Source organism: Eulemur rufifrons, chromosome 29, assembly GCF_041146395.1.
Source record: "Eulemur rufifrons isolate Redbay chromosome 29, OSU_ERuf_1, whole genome shotgun sequence".
In the NCBI taxonomy this organism is placed as follows: Eukaryota; Metazoa; Chordata; class Mammalia; order Primates; family Lemuridae; genus Eulemur; species Eulemur rufifrons.
In genome coordinates, this window is record NC_091011.1 from 46,650,984 (window position 1) to 46,663,774 (window position 12,791).

Consider the following 12,791-nt stretch of genomic DNA (forward strand, 5'->3'; position numbering starts at 1 on the left):
GAGTGCCTATATCCAACAAGAGACATGTATAAAAACATTCAAGGCAGAGTATTTATTTTACTATAACCAAAAACTAGAACTATCCATCAAGAGAAAAAAATGGCAGAATAAATTCTGGCATATTGATACAATGGAATACTACACAGCAACGAAAGGGAACAAACTATGTACTGATAAGCACAACAATATATATAGTGTTTATATAGTATCATCTGCAAAAAAAAAAAAAAGACATATAATTTCTGTACCTGAAATTCAAGAATCAGCAAAATTAATCCATAGGGATATAAGTCAGAATAGGGGTACAGGAGTGATGTTGACTAGCAAAGGTATAAGAGGATCCTCTGATGATGTAAATATTCTATGTCTGAGTCTAAGTGGTGGTTCTATAGGTTGTACATATGTAAAATATATTGTACATACTGAGATTTGCGTACACCTCTAAACAAATAAATGCCTTAGACAAATATACATACATATATTAACTGATGCCAATAATTCTATTGTAGTATTTATGAATCTAGAACACCTTTCATACCTTCAGAATAACCCAAAGATAAATGGATTATTTTCCTTCCTGTTTTGGTTGGTCGTTGTTTGGGGTTTTGTTTTCTTTTTTTTTTTTTTTTTTTTTTTTTTTTTTTTGAGTTTGGTGGGCAAATTGGGAAGAACTTCTTTGTCAGAAAATATTTTTTTTTTTTTTTTTTTTTTTTTTTTGAGACAGAGTCTCACTCTGTTGCCCAGGCTAGCGTGAGTGCCGTGGCGTCAGCCTAGCTCACAGCAACCTCAAACTCCTGGGCTCAAGCAATCCTCCTGCCTCAGCCTCCCGAGTAGCTGGGACTACAGGCATGCACCACCATGCCCGGCTAATTTTTTCTATATATATATTTAGCTGTCTATATAATTTCTTTCTATTTTTAGTAGAGATGGGGTCTCGCTCTTGCTCAGGCTGGTCTCGAACTCCTGAGCTCAAACGATCCTCCCACCTCGGCCTCCCAGAGTGCTAGGATTACAGGCGTGAGCCACCGCGCCCGGCCAGAAAATATTTTTTTTTAAATCATACATTTAACAAGCAGTCATTGAATGTCTGCTGTATGCCAGCTACTGTATACCAAGTGTTGGGGATCCAAAGATAAGTAAGACCCAGTCTTTGCCATTGTAGCACTCAAATTTTGTGGGGGTAACAGAGATGGAAGCAGATTCTTGTGGTCACACCACATGTCAGCAGGGGCTGTAATAGGGGGGCGCTGCAGGAGGGTAGAGCAGGGAGCTGCTCCCTCTCACAGGAGGATACCACCAGGCCCCACTTCCATTTTTGCCATATATCAGGGTCCTCTATATTAAGGGTCTATATTAAGTGGTTTAAGAGTACTTTTTAGTTACTAAAGGGTATTTAAAATATTTTATGTTATCTACATGTTTTCTTAGATATCATTGTAATCACTTCTGTCAAAAGACAAAATTACAACAAATTTAGTTTAAAGATATCAGTTGGCTCTATTATGATTGTAGAATCAGACACTTCATGCCATAAAATGGAATAAGTGTTCCAATGAGGAAGAGATTGGCTATAGACAGAAAAAGGGCTGAAGAAAGCAGAAACAAAGAACATAAAGCAGATTGGTCATTTCATAGTTACTTTCCTTATAAAGTAGGGACAGGGAGAAAAACAGAACAATAGAAGGATAACTGGTTAACATCACATTACTTCAGGTAGCTCTTGGTTGTAAGGATTAAAACTGAGGGAACCTTATTAACACACAAGATTGAAAATTGAAACTGGGCAGTTTGGGAAATTAAGCTGTTATCTCTCTCTGCTGATTTCTCTGAAGGTCAGATAACTTAAGTTTCAGTTTGGTGAGCAAGGGTGACTCCATTTTGAGTTTTATGGGTCTGTTGGGGGTTAGTGCAGGAGTTTAGTGCAAAATAATGGCCTCTCATAATTTTTGTTTAACACTTCTTAGACCATTCATCAAAGCCCTAATAGTTTAAGGAGAAAAGAAGCTACCTGCCACAGATTTCTAGAAAGCAGCAACATTCTTTGAAATATCTATAAGTGGAAAGGTAGTGTTTCTTTGAATTAGTTCTGAGGTAAAAGCCAACCCTTCCAAACTTGGAGGGTTACTTTTCCTTTCAATTAGTGCTTGCATGCAACAACCACCCTGCCCCCAACACATGTGCACCATGAGCTCCTGCGTCTAGGTGAGAAGCCTTCCGCTGGTTTTTATGTTCACACATGTATCTCTCCTGATAGCGGATATACCTAGAAATACTCTGTAAAGTCCTTGGTATTAGTGTGGTTCTTCCTAGAAACTGAGACGATTTTAAGAAAAGCATTGCAGCTCATTAAGAGCAAATGAATTTATGTATTCTGTGATCTATTTAATTAACAACTGTATTCCCTTTCAATGATCCTTTCTTTCACCTCCACTCATAGAAGATATATAAAATGAATTTTAAAGATACTTAAAATTCAATAAATATAGAAAAATATTTTGTAAAAGAAAGGAAAATTAAATAAAGGGCTGGGACACATATTACACATCAGACTTTTTAAAAAATAACTTTGAAGTCAGATAGTGAAATCCAGATGTGATATCATCACATCTGTACAATTGCAGTGTGCTCACACATGAAAATGAAAATTCTTTATACCTAGTGAGGTCCTTTTTTTTTTTTTTAAGCTAGAAACTGTGTTAGAAAATGGTGGGTGATACTATTCAGGTTCCCCAAACTGTATATTTTCCTTCTCTTGTTTCCACAGCTCTAGTCCTCTGTTCATTTTGCTCTTTTGTAAACAAGAAGGCACCCTTTTTACACTATGTCTGCATAAATGGGTGAAGGGTGAGTTTGAGGGAGAGTCTGGCTTGGGGAACTGGTTAGATGGTGATTTCGTTGGCAGAGAGAGAAAAATACAAAAGGAGAACAAGTTGGGGAGGAAAGACCATGCTGTGGTCTCCAGGGGGATGTTGGGGGCGGACAGCAGAAACATGCCTGTACACACAGTGCCAGACTTCTGGCCTCGGTGCAGAGCATTGTGGGTAGGTAGATTGTCCCTACCCTCCAGCCATTTGCACAACTGTGACCCTGATCCCTCAACTGGTAACCATCATGGTGAAATCCTTTGGAATACCATTATACTAGAAAAACAACTTTTTTTGTTCTTGTCAGCTTTTCTGGTAAACTACTTTGCTATGGGAATGTTGACTGCTTTGGAAATACAAACATTTTTTGTTGTAATTAGGCTTAAGACAAAAAAAAAAAAAAGAAGAAGAAGATGATGATCTGAGGGGTCATTTAGACTCCACAGTGAGGAGAATGAACTTGAGTCAGATAAGACCTGCTTCAAATCTGGTTCTGCCATTTACTAGCTGAGGGGGCCTTCTGTAAGTTTCAACTTCCTTATCTGTAAAAACAGAGTCATTGATACTCACCTCCCTCCATTAAACTGAAGATTATGTAAGGGAACAGATGAAGTCAATCCAGCATAGTACATCTTCTGTGCTTTACAAATGTTTTCTGTCTCCTTCCCTAGCCTACTTTTTACCTTCAAATAAGATAAAAATGGAAAGTTTTAGAGAAAAGATCACAGGATCCCACAGTAATCCATTTTGATATTTAACAGTTCTTATTGTCAGAAAACATTTCCTTCTGTCTAACCCAAATTCCTAATGCTGCAATCCAAATCCTTCTCTCAGATGTGTCCTTCTTTTTTGTTTGCATTTTTAATCCTGCTAAATGAACAGCATAAAACATCCTAATCTTCAGGAGCATATTTTCTTTATTTCTCGTCTTTAATAGCTGAAAGCACAAAATATAGTGGAAGCTGCAGAGTCCTCTGTAAACTTTAAATTTGTTTTTGGTAGCCCAGATTAGCTGGAAGTTTTCTGGCTGGTTTTCTTTTCCGGCATGCCTCTCTATGAGGTATTTTAGATGGGGGTGTGTAGGGGGAAATACGAAGGGAGGACATACTACAGAATGAGCTATACCTTGCTAGCTGCTTTCAGCTGAGGATCTTCAAATCCTTCCCATTTAAGGAAGGCAGTGCCCATAGAATTTTAAGATGTTCAAGAATGTGTGTGCCTGCACTTAGATTTTGAAACTATGCTTCCACTTCCCTTGTCACGTGCACTAACCGTATAACCTGCTAGTACTCATTTAGTAAGTTTGCTTGCAGCCTATATAAAAATGAACATAGTAACCAACAAGAAAGAACTTTAGAAGCATTTGACTATTTCCATAGCAAGGAAAAAATCCCAATTTTTAAATTCTCTTACAAATCTGAGTAATTATGTGGCCTCTCAAACCAAATAGATTTCTTTGAGAGTTAAAACAACTTTTAAGAGGAAACAACGAGCCATGCAGCCTGCCATATCCTGTGTTCAGAATAATTTTCATTTCTACTTATCTGTGAAGGTTGAAGGAATGTCTACAAATATTTGCTTGGTTTCTATGGTGAAGGCAGAGAGAGATCAAATATGTGATTGTTTAGTGTCAAAATCAAAACTATACTATACTGTACTTCTACAAAGAGAATGAGTTTGTTACTTGAAACCTAATAGACATTTAGCAAGTGGTAACTATTTTCAGTCTCCCTGAGTTCAAGACAAACTTTGAACAGTGCAGCCTGAAGGAAAACATGGACCCTTCAGGCATTTTAAAACTTCATTTTACAAAAATAAAATGGTCCTCTCACTTTATTAAAAAGTCATCTGTTGACTAGAGATAGTGTTGGTGGACTCTCAGAATGAATGCCTTGTGTGGGTATGGGGACACAACCATGGTCTATAAACTTGTGCTAAAATAGAAGCACTCTGTCCTGCCCGATGTTATCCCTTCTAACCCTATAACCCTCCATGCTTCTGTCTTTTGGCTACCCACACATTTATTGGAACATACCTTTAATTTATGCCTGCTTTATACAATGCTCCTCGAGGGTCTGGGTTTGAAAAGTCTCCTGGAAATTGTCTCTCCCCTGAAAGGGCTGACTTTGGGTCTGGTAGACAGTAAGGACACTGAGAGGCAGTGTGGTAAGTGCTATGATCACTTATGGTCGGGGAGGACTAGGCAGGGCAAGGTTCACAGGATTTAAGAAAGGAGTGTGAAGAGGGCATTCTAGAGAAAGGTCTCAGTCTGTAGGAAGTTCACATGAGGCATGACACAGCACACATCTTTCAAGAACCTCAAAGCCTCTGAGCAAGTTAAGGAAAGCCTGCATGTGAAAGGGGAGCAGTTGATGAAGCCAGGGAAAGGGTGGAAGCCAGATTATGAGGGTGTTGTGGCTAAGCTGGACTTGAACTTGACCCTGAAAGCTCTGGAGAATGGATAAAGGATTTTAAGCAGTAGAGTGGTGAGCACAGCTTCAGATGCAGTATAGAAGACAGAGTGGAAGGAGGCATACTGGAATGAAAAGACCCAGAGGAAGAGGTCCAAAGAGAACCAGATCCATGATGGAATTGTCAGGATCTGGTGGCTTCATTGATAGTGGAGATGAGTAGGGAACATGGGTAGATGGTGATTTGCTTGCAGAGAGACAGAATATAAAAGGAAAAGCAGGTTTCATAGGAAAAATACTGCATGCATTTTGAATTTGAGATACCTGTAGAAGGACTAAATGATGATGTCCAGAAGACAGTTGGATTTGTGGGTCAGATACTCTGCAGAGTTCTGAAAAGTTTGGACTGGGAGGAGGCATTCATATATGATGCCCCCAGGGATTGTGCATCATATAAGAAAAGTGACTGCCTAAGGATGTATCCTTAGAGAAAGCAATGGTTTAAGGGAGACAAAGACGAAAGGAACATTGGGAATGGACCCTAGCATTCTGCACTTAAATCACTACACAGACACTGTCACCACCCCCAATTGTCTTTCAGCCAACCCGTTTGACTTGCAGCTTTCCTAATGTGGGAACACACTGTCCAGGACTAACACAGTACCTCTCGCAGAGTGGGCGCTCACATGATGAATTGAATTGAAGCTTACTTTGACCTAAAGGTTTGCTGTCTGGGGTAAAACCTTTTTTAGGTAGGTCTGCTTAGACATTAGTAAGATGAGAGAGAGTTACAAGGCTCAGAAAGAGATAGCAAGTGCTGGTATCAGAAGGTCAGAAGTCTGGATCCCTGAACTCCACCTTTGTTTGTCCTTCAGTGGGTCGTTATCCCTCCCTGGACACAGTACAGTGGCTCCCTTTCCCCAAGGTGCCCTTCGTCTCTACTTGGAGGGAACACACATTTCAGCTCATTTTCCCTGTGCTATTCATTGCCCTGCGAGTCTTCTTATACATCCTCTGAGTCAAATCAAGTCCAGCCCTTCCTCCCTCCACAGGACCAGTTCCTTTGTTAAATACACATGTTTACTCAAAGGTGTTAAATTATTATGGAATAGTATTGTCTCCATATTCTCCAGTCTAGGGGATTGTGTCCGTCCATCTTCAACACTGCCACTGGGAGTTCCCTGTGATTCATTCATGTATCCAGTCATCAGGTAATTACTGAGCACCTTCCGTGCATGACACTCTAAATGCATTGTGGCCAACGAATCAGATGACTATGATGGAAAATAGAGAGTGTCAGGTAATATAGAAGTACCGTGGAAGCTCAGAGGAGAGCCATTACTTCCGGCTGTTAGAGAAGGAAAGGTTTTGTTTAGGAGACAGTATGTGAGCCGGGCCTTGAAAGATGGGTAGGATTTGGACCTGCAGAGACTCAGGGAAAGAGAATCCCACAGAAAGAACCACACCAGCAATGCCAGGTGGTGGGAATCAGCACATCTAAAAAGGAGCCAGTGGCCCTATGTGAGTCAGGGCAGCTCTAGGTGCAAAGGACAGTCAGCCTTCCCACTGGTGATGGATGCTTCAGAGCAGAGACAAGGACAGTTATTGGCACAGTGCTCCATGCTCTGAGACTCTCATCTTTGTATTGAGCTTGGCCATTTTTTGTCATATGTCAGGACATCTTCTGGCTCTTAGTTTACAGGTGAGTGAATTTGAGATGACTCCATTTTATTATTTGTTGCAAAGTACTTTGTTAAAAAATTGTTAACTTTTATTGGTATGTAACTCTTAATAGTTTCCCTTTTAACTGGTGTTATAATGGGAAAATGATGCTTGGCAGAATTAGAATTCTGATTATTTCTAATATTCTTAATTTAAATGTATCAATTTTAAAGAACTGAATTTTGAGACTCTATGAAAAGTCAGTGAAATTATCACTAGCTTTGATTTTCACTTCACAAAGCCATACTAGTTTTCTGTAGGGAAAAAGCATATGTATTAGTTTGTATTGGTATGACGCAGATAAACAGATCACAGCACAGCTTAGAAAGCCTTTACTTTGACAAAGTATTTTGAGGTATTTCAAGAATTGCATCCATATTCCTCATTAACTATTACCTTTGTTTGCATTTGAGACACGTTGTTGAAGTGGGCCCCAGACGGAGAGTATCACCACACTGGTACATACCATAAGTAACTACCAAACAAAAGGATAGCAAGGACATCCAAAGATAGTGTTCTTGTGTCTATACAGTATATATATATATATATATATATATATGCATATATATATATATGTATATGTTTTAAACTTTCATTACCATTGCCACATTGTTTAGGGACTCTTAGAGTGTTAACAGAGGGCAACTTAGAGATCACCCAATCCAAAAATGTCTTTGACAGATGAGAAAACTGAGGCTTGGAGTAGAAGTTACCACCCCTGCTAGTTTCTTCATCTATAAACTGGATATATTAGTCAGGGTCTCAACAGGAAATAGGTGGCACAGTCAAACTAAAGTAATTCAAGGAGGATTTGTTTACACAGACAAGATTTACAAAGATGTGGGTTTAGGGGACCACAGCCAGGCAGTTACCATTCCCAGGCCCTGAGGGAAGAGGAGGGGAGTAGTTACTGGAATCCAGAGGGAAGGAATTAAGTACAGTGGGCTGCCCAAGATGGACATTGGTTTTGTGATGACAGCACAGCCAGTTCTAGACAACTTTGCTGGGAGGAAATCATGGAGTTAAGGACCCTGAACTCACACCTCCACCTCTCTCTGAACTCCTGCCAAGGGCGTTGGCCCTACCCACTGAGAAACTGGAGGCATATGGCAGAGGTCTGCCTTCAGGGTAGAGACCATCTCGAGAGGTAAAAGGAAGATATCCAAGATATCCAGCACAACAGTCATACCATGCTTTTCTGCCATTGTAGCCACATAATAAGGATGAAGCAGATAACATCTATAGTTTTTCAAGGATCTTAATGAAAGGGTCCATAAATAAAAAACTGTTAAATATTATATGAAGTGAGAGTGGTTTACTCTGACATGTATTTTGAGTCAGAGTTGGCCTTGACTGTACTTTATCTTATACTGTTATTGAACTGGTTCAAAAAAAAAAATGTGAATAGAGATCAAAGCCCTTTAAACAGATACATCCACTTGTGTAAATATCCTTGAACTCCCCCCACCCCTTCCGCTCCCCCTCCTGCTGCCAAATCCATTCAGCACCTCTAGAGTCTGTTAATACATGTAATGATTGTAATAAACATCATATTTGCTTTGGTTCCAGCTGGCTCCAACCACCAAACTCTGCCCATAGTTCCTATTGTTATCTTTGCTTACTAGACAACTGCATTGTTACCATTAGTAGCTACCTTTGTCATAGATTTCTAAATGTGGATCATTATAGATTGCACTCATTGTTTGCCGCAACATGCTTTTAAATTTACCATTACATTTTGTTTTTAAGGATATTTAGAATTACTAAACATAGAGAACTTTTGGTAGAAATTGATTGTTCTGTTGAGAACTTCTCTTACTTCCTGAAACATTTTTGTTGGTATTGTCCATTTTGTATAAAGCTTTCAAAAAATTAATAAATTTCTACTTATGTGTGACTTAACTGGTTTTAAGTTAGTCTTCCATAAGACGTTTTTAAAGGCAAAGAAGTATAATAATTTCTGAGCAAAGGGAATTTATACTTTCCTGTCAGGAAAATTTGTTACAATTTGTTCTCAAAAACTTGGATCCAGATTTAGTTGTAGCATACATTTTAAATCCCATGAAATTACAGAAATTGTCATCATTGGAGATATTTAAAATTACAATGACTTTTAATGTGAGGATTGAAGGATTCTGGGTCAGAGATTGTAGAACAGGCACGTAAATTAACAAATTAAAATGAGGGAAGGTCTCTTGATATATAGGATAGTGTTGCATAAACCAGGGAACAACTATTATAAAATGCCATTTTTTTATATCTATTGCAAAAGATAGTAGTTTGTTATTTCTAAATGTAGGCCCAAAGCATTGTTTGAGTTATTTTATTAGAGAATGAACTAGAAATGTCTTATACAATTCATATTTTATTTTTGAATTCAAGCATGTTGAATTTCACATAAAACTAAGTGAAAAAAGATCTTTCTTTAGGCAAATAATAGTTCAGAATAGAGTATAAACATAAATTTAATTAATCTAATTTCTCTTTGTTATGATGATTTACACAGAGACTACGCAGAAATCTTATAGCTACAAATGAGATTTTTAACTCTTAGTTTTCATTGAAGTTATTAAGTGGCAATTGATGAGTAGATGCCATGCCATACGTACAGCCTTGTTCCTAAACCATTTTTTAAGGAAATCATTTAACCCTGAAGGACAGTGAGTTTTTTATACTTGTAAACTCTTTAAAAAGTTTACATTAAAATATTTCAAAGTAAATTGTTTCTTATTAGTTACTTAATGACAGCCTGTATCTTTGCCTATTGATTTGTGGATGTTTGGAATGTTGAGTGAAAGGTGCTGTGTTGGATATTGAAGAAGGAGCACACAGGGTTGAAATCAGACAGTCCTGGTGGGAGTCCCAGGTCTTGTACTTCTCAGCTACATCACTTTGGCCAGATTACTCAACCTCTCTGAAATTTAGTTTCTCAGCTATAAAATGTGCTTACTGACAGCAACCGACTATACGTGCACCACTGAAATTGTCAAACAGCCCGACTTTTCCTTCCTGCTTTCTACCCCTGCACTGCCAGGTTTTTGTGGCCATTGTCTATTTAAAGCTAGATTTTTCTGTATCCTTATAGACAATTTTTCTAAGCACATATGGTTATTATATTTATACTCATGCATAAACTTTTAATAAAAATAAAGATTTTTATTAAAAACTTACTTGTTAATACTATATCATGAACATCTTTCCTATGTGAGCAGGGTGAGAACTAGCTCATTCTTTTTGATGGCTGAATAATACTCCCCTTTTGTTAGTTATTGGAGAGTGAACATCCTTATGACTGTTTGTGTATAGCTATGGTCAGTATTAATAGATACTTTAAAAAGCATTTGATAAAAATTCATTCTACATTTTGAATGGTTACAAAATTTTCAAAGGAAGAGAAGGGAACTTCCTAAACATATAAATATTGTTCTTATTATTTTGACTGTCTACACATTTATTTGATAATCATAAGTATTACTGACTGAAATATTAAAAATGAAGGTAGCCCTATTAAAGTTTTTTAGGATGGGTAATCAGGAATCACAGTTTCCTTAGAACAGCTTGAAATAAGGCTATATTCAGATTAAACTTTTCATCCCCTGTGATGTTAGACTTTGTTTTGAATTGAGGTAAAAAGATAAATGTGTGCTCTCACGATATCTGTATATGTCTACAAATCATTCAAGTGGAACTTTATGGACAGTTTGCACCTGCACTTTTGTTTACAAGTGTGTCAGAGAAGCAAAGAGAAGTGTTCCTCCAACTAGAAATATTAATAAAGCAGAAATAAATCATGTAACTAAAAACTAGAGCCCAGCATTGGACACTCTCTTTAGCAAAAATAGTACCTTTTGGGGGAGGGTTACCTGAAGAACTTTTTTTTAAAAAAAGAAAGAAAGAAAAAGAAAAACTCCAAGGGCCCAACCCATGGACAGTCTAATTCAACCTGAGTTTTTCTAAAGGACCCATGGGTGATTCTAATACACAGTCAGGTTGAGAACCAGTGGTGTAGTACAGCATGTGACTAGAATGTAAAGGATATGGAAGAACTATGGGAGATGAAGCTGGAAAGATATACTAGAGTCAAATGATGAGTAGCATTGTTGCGGTATTGTGGGTTTTGGGTTTTGAGTTTGTTTTTTTTTTTCTTTTTAGAGACAGGGTCTCACTTTGTTGCCCAAGCTAGAGTACAGTGATGGTGTGATCGTAGCTCACTGCAGCCCTCAACTCCTGGGCTCAAGTTATCCTTGCACCTCAGGCACCCAAGTAGCTGGGACTGTAGGCACACACCACCATGCCCAGATTGGTTTTTATTTCTATTACCTCACCCCCATCCCTCCAGTAGATATCAGCCAGATATTACTTAAACAAAACTTGAATTCAAGGCAAAATACATTAAATGAGATGAAGCGGGAGAACCTGTCAAAAATCTTGTTCCAATTATTGCTCGTAATCTTGTCATTGATTAGTCTCAGCTGGGCAGTTCTGCTCTGTGTGGCATTGGCTGGGGCTGCAGTCATCTGGGGGATCGGTTGGGCTTGAATGTCCAAGATGGCTCTCTCACAGCACGGCAGCTGAGTTCTAAGAGATAGCATCTCAAGAACAAGCATTCCAAAAGGCTAAGGCTACAGGCTTCTTATGACCTAGCTTTGGTAGTCTCAGACATTACTTCCACCATATTCTGTAGGTCAAGCAAGTCACTAAGGCCAACTCAGATTCGATGGAAAGTGAGTAAACTCCATCCCTTGGTGGGAGGAGCAGCGCGTACATGCGACGAGAGAAGGAAACTGATGGCAGCCATTTTTGGAGACTTGCTACCATGGTCTTATTGCACCAAGTAATATAGCATCAAAATGCATAAAGCAGAACTTCATAAAATTTAGATAGACTTCAATAATAATGCAATTAGACAAAACAATAAGGATAAAAGAGATCTGAGTAATATAAAGTATTTATGTAATAGGTTTATATACTGTATTCCTTATGTGACAATATGCCTTCATTTCAAGTATCCATAGAATTTCTGCTCCCCCCAGAAAGAAATCACTTGAACCCCTATATACTTATAAATCTGAAGCCTTAACAAAATATTCTTTACCTAGCCCTCAACCTAGCAGAAATAATTACAGTTGTATCTGTTTCATCTATTATACACCGCTCTGTATTAAATGGGGTTCTCCTGTTTTTGGAATCCCTTCCTCTGGATGATTTTTATACATTGGGTTACACGTTCTCTCTTAAATTCTTCCCTATTTTTAATTTGTTCTCTGAAAAGAGCAGCATGGAAAGGGGTTTTCTTTTGATTCCCCTAAGTGTCATGATAAGAGCAGTTTTGACTTGTCCTGGGTGCTCTGTAGACTTTGGTGTCACCATCCAGCAGCTCTGGCATCATCTTCTGATTTCCCAGTAATGAGAACCTGGGAATTGGGCTGGAATTGTTGCTATCACCTGTTTTCCATGTATCATTTTTTTTAAGCCCTTTAAGGCTGGGGGAAAGTTTTAAAATAAGTTTTTTGTTGTTGTAGTTGTTGTTGTTGTTTGGTCTTTGCTTTGCTTTCTGAAACTCATGTTATTTTACCATGCTACTAAGACACAGAGTCTGAGGTGGGAACCCAGGTTGTGGGGATGATGTAATTTCCTGGCCTGTCAGTGATGAGTCCTGTTTACTTATTGCTTCTATCACAGTGTCCCCGCATGATTTATAGGAGTTCTTTCCGAACTGAGTCTTCTCATTAAACCACCCAGGGTGAGCAGTTTAAGCCAGCAGCCCTGTCCCTCAGTAACACGCAGATCTGTT

The 12,791-nt window shown here is 38.4% G+C and overlaps 1 protein-coding gene across 1 annotated transcript in view; it reads left to right on the forward strand.

Moving 5' to 3' along the window:
• CDK6 (cyclin dependent kinase 6) overlaps window positions 1-12,791 on the forward strand; it is a 197,865-nt gene that overhangs the window by 130,180 nt on the left and 54,894 nt on the right. The window lies entirely within an intron of this gene.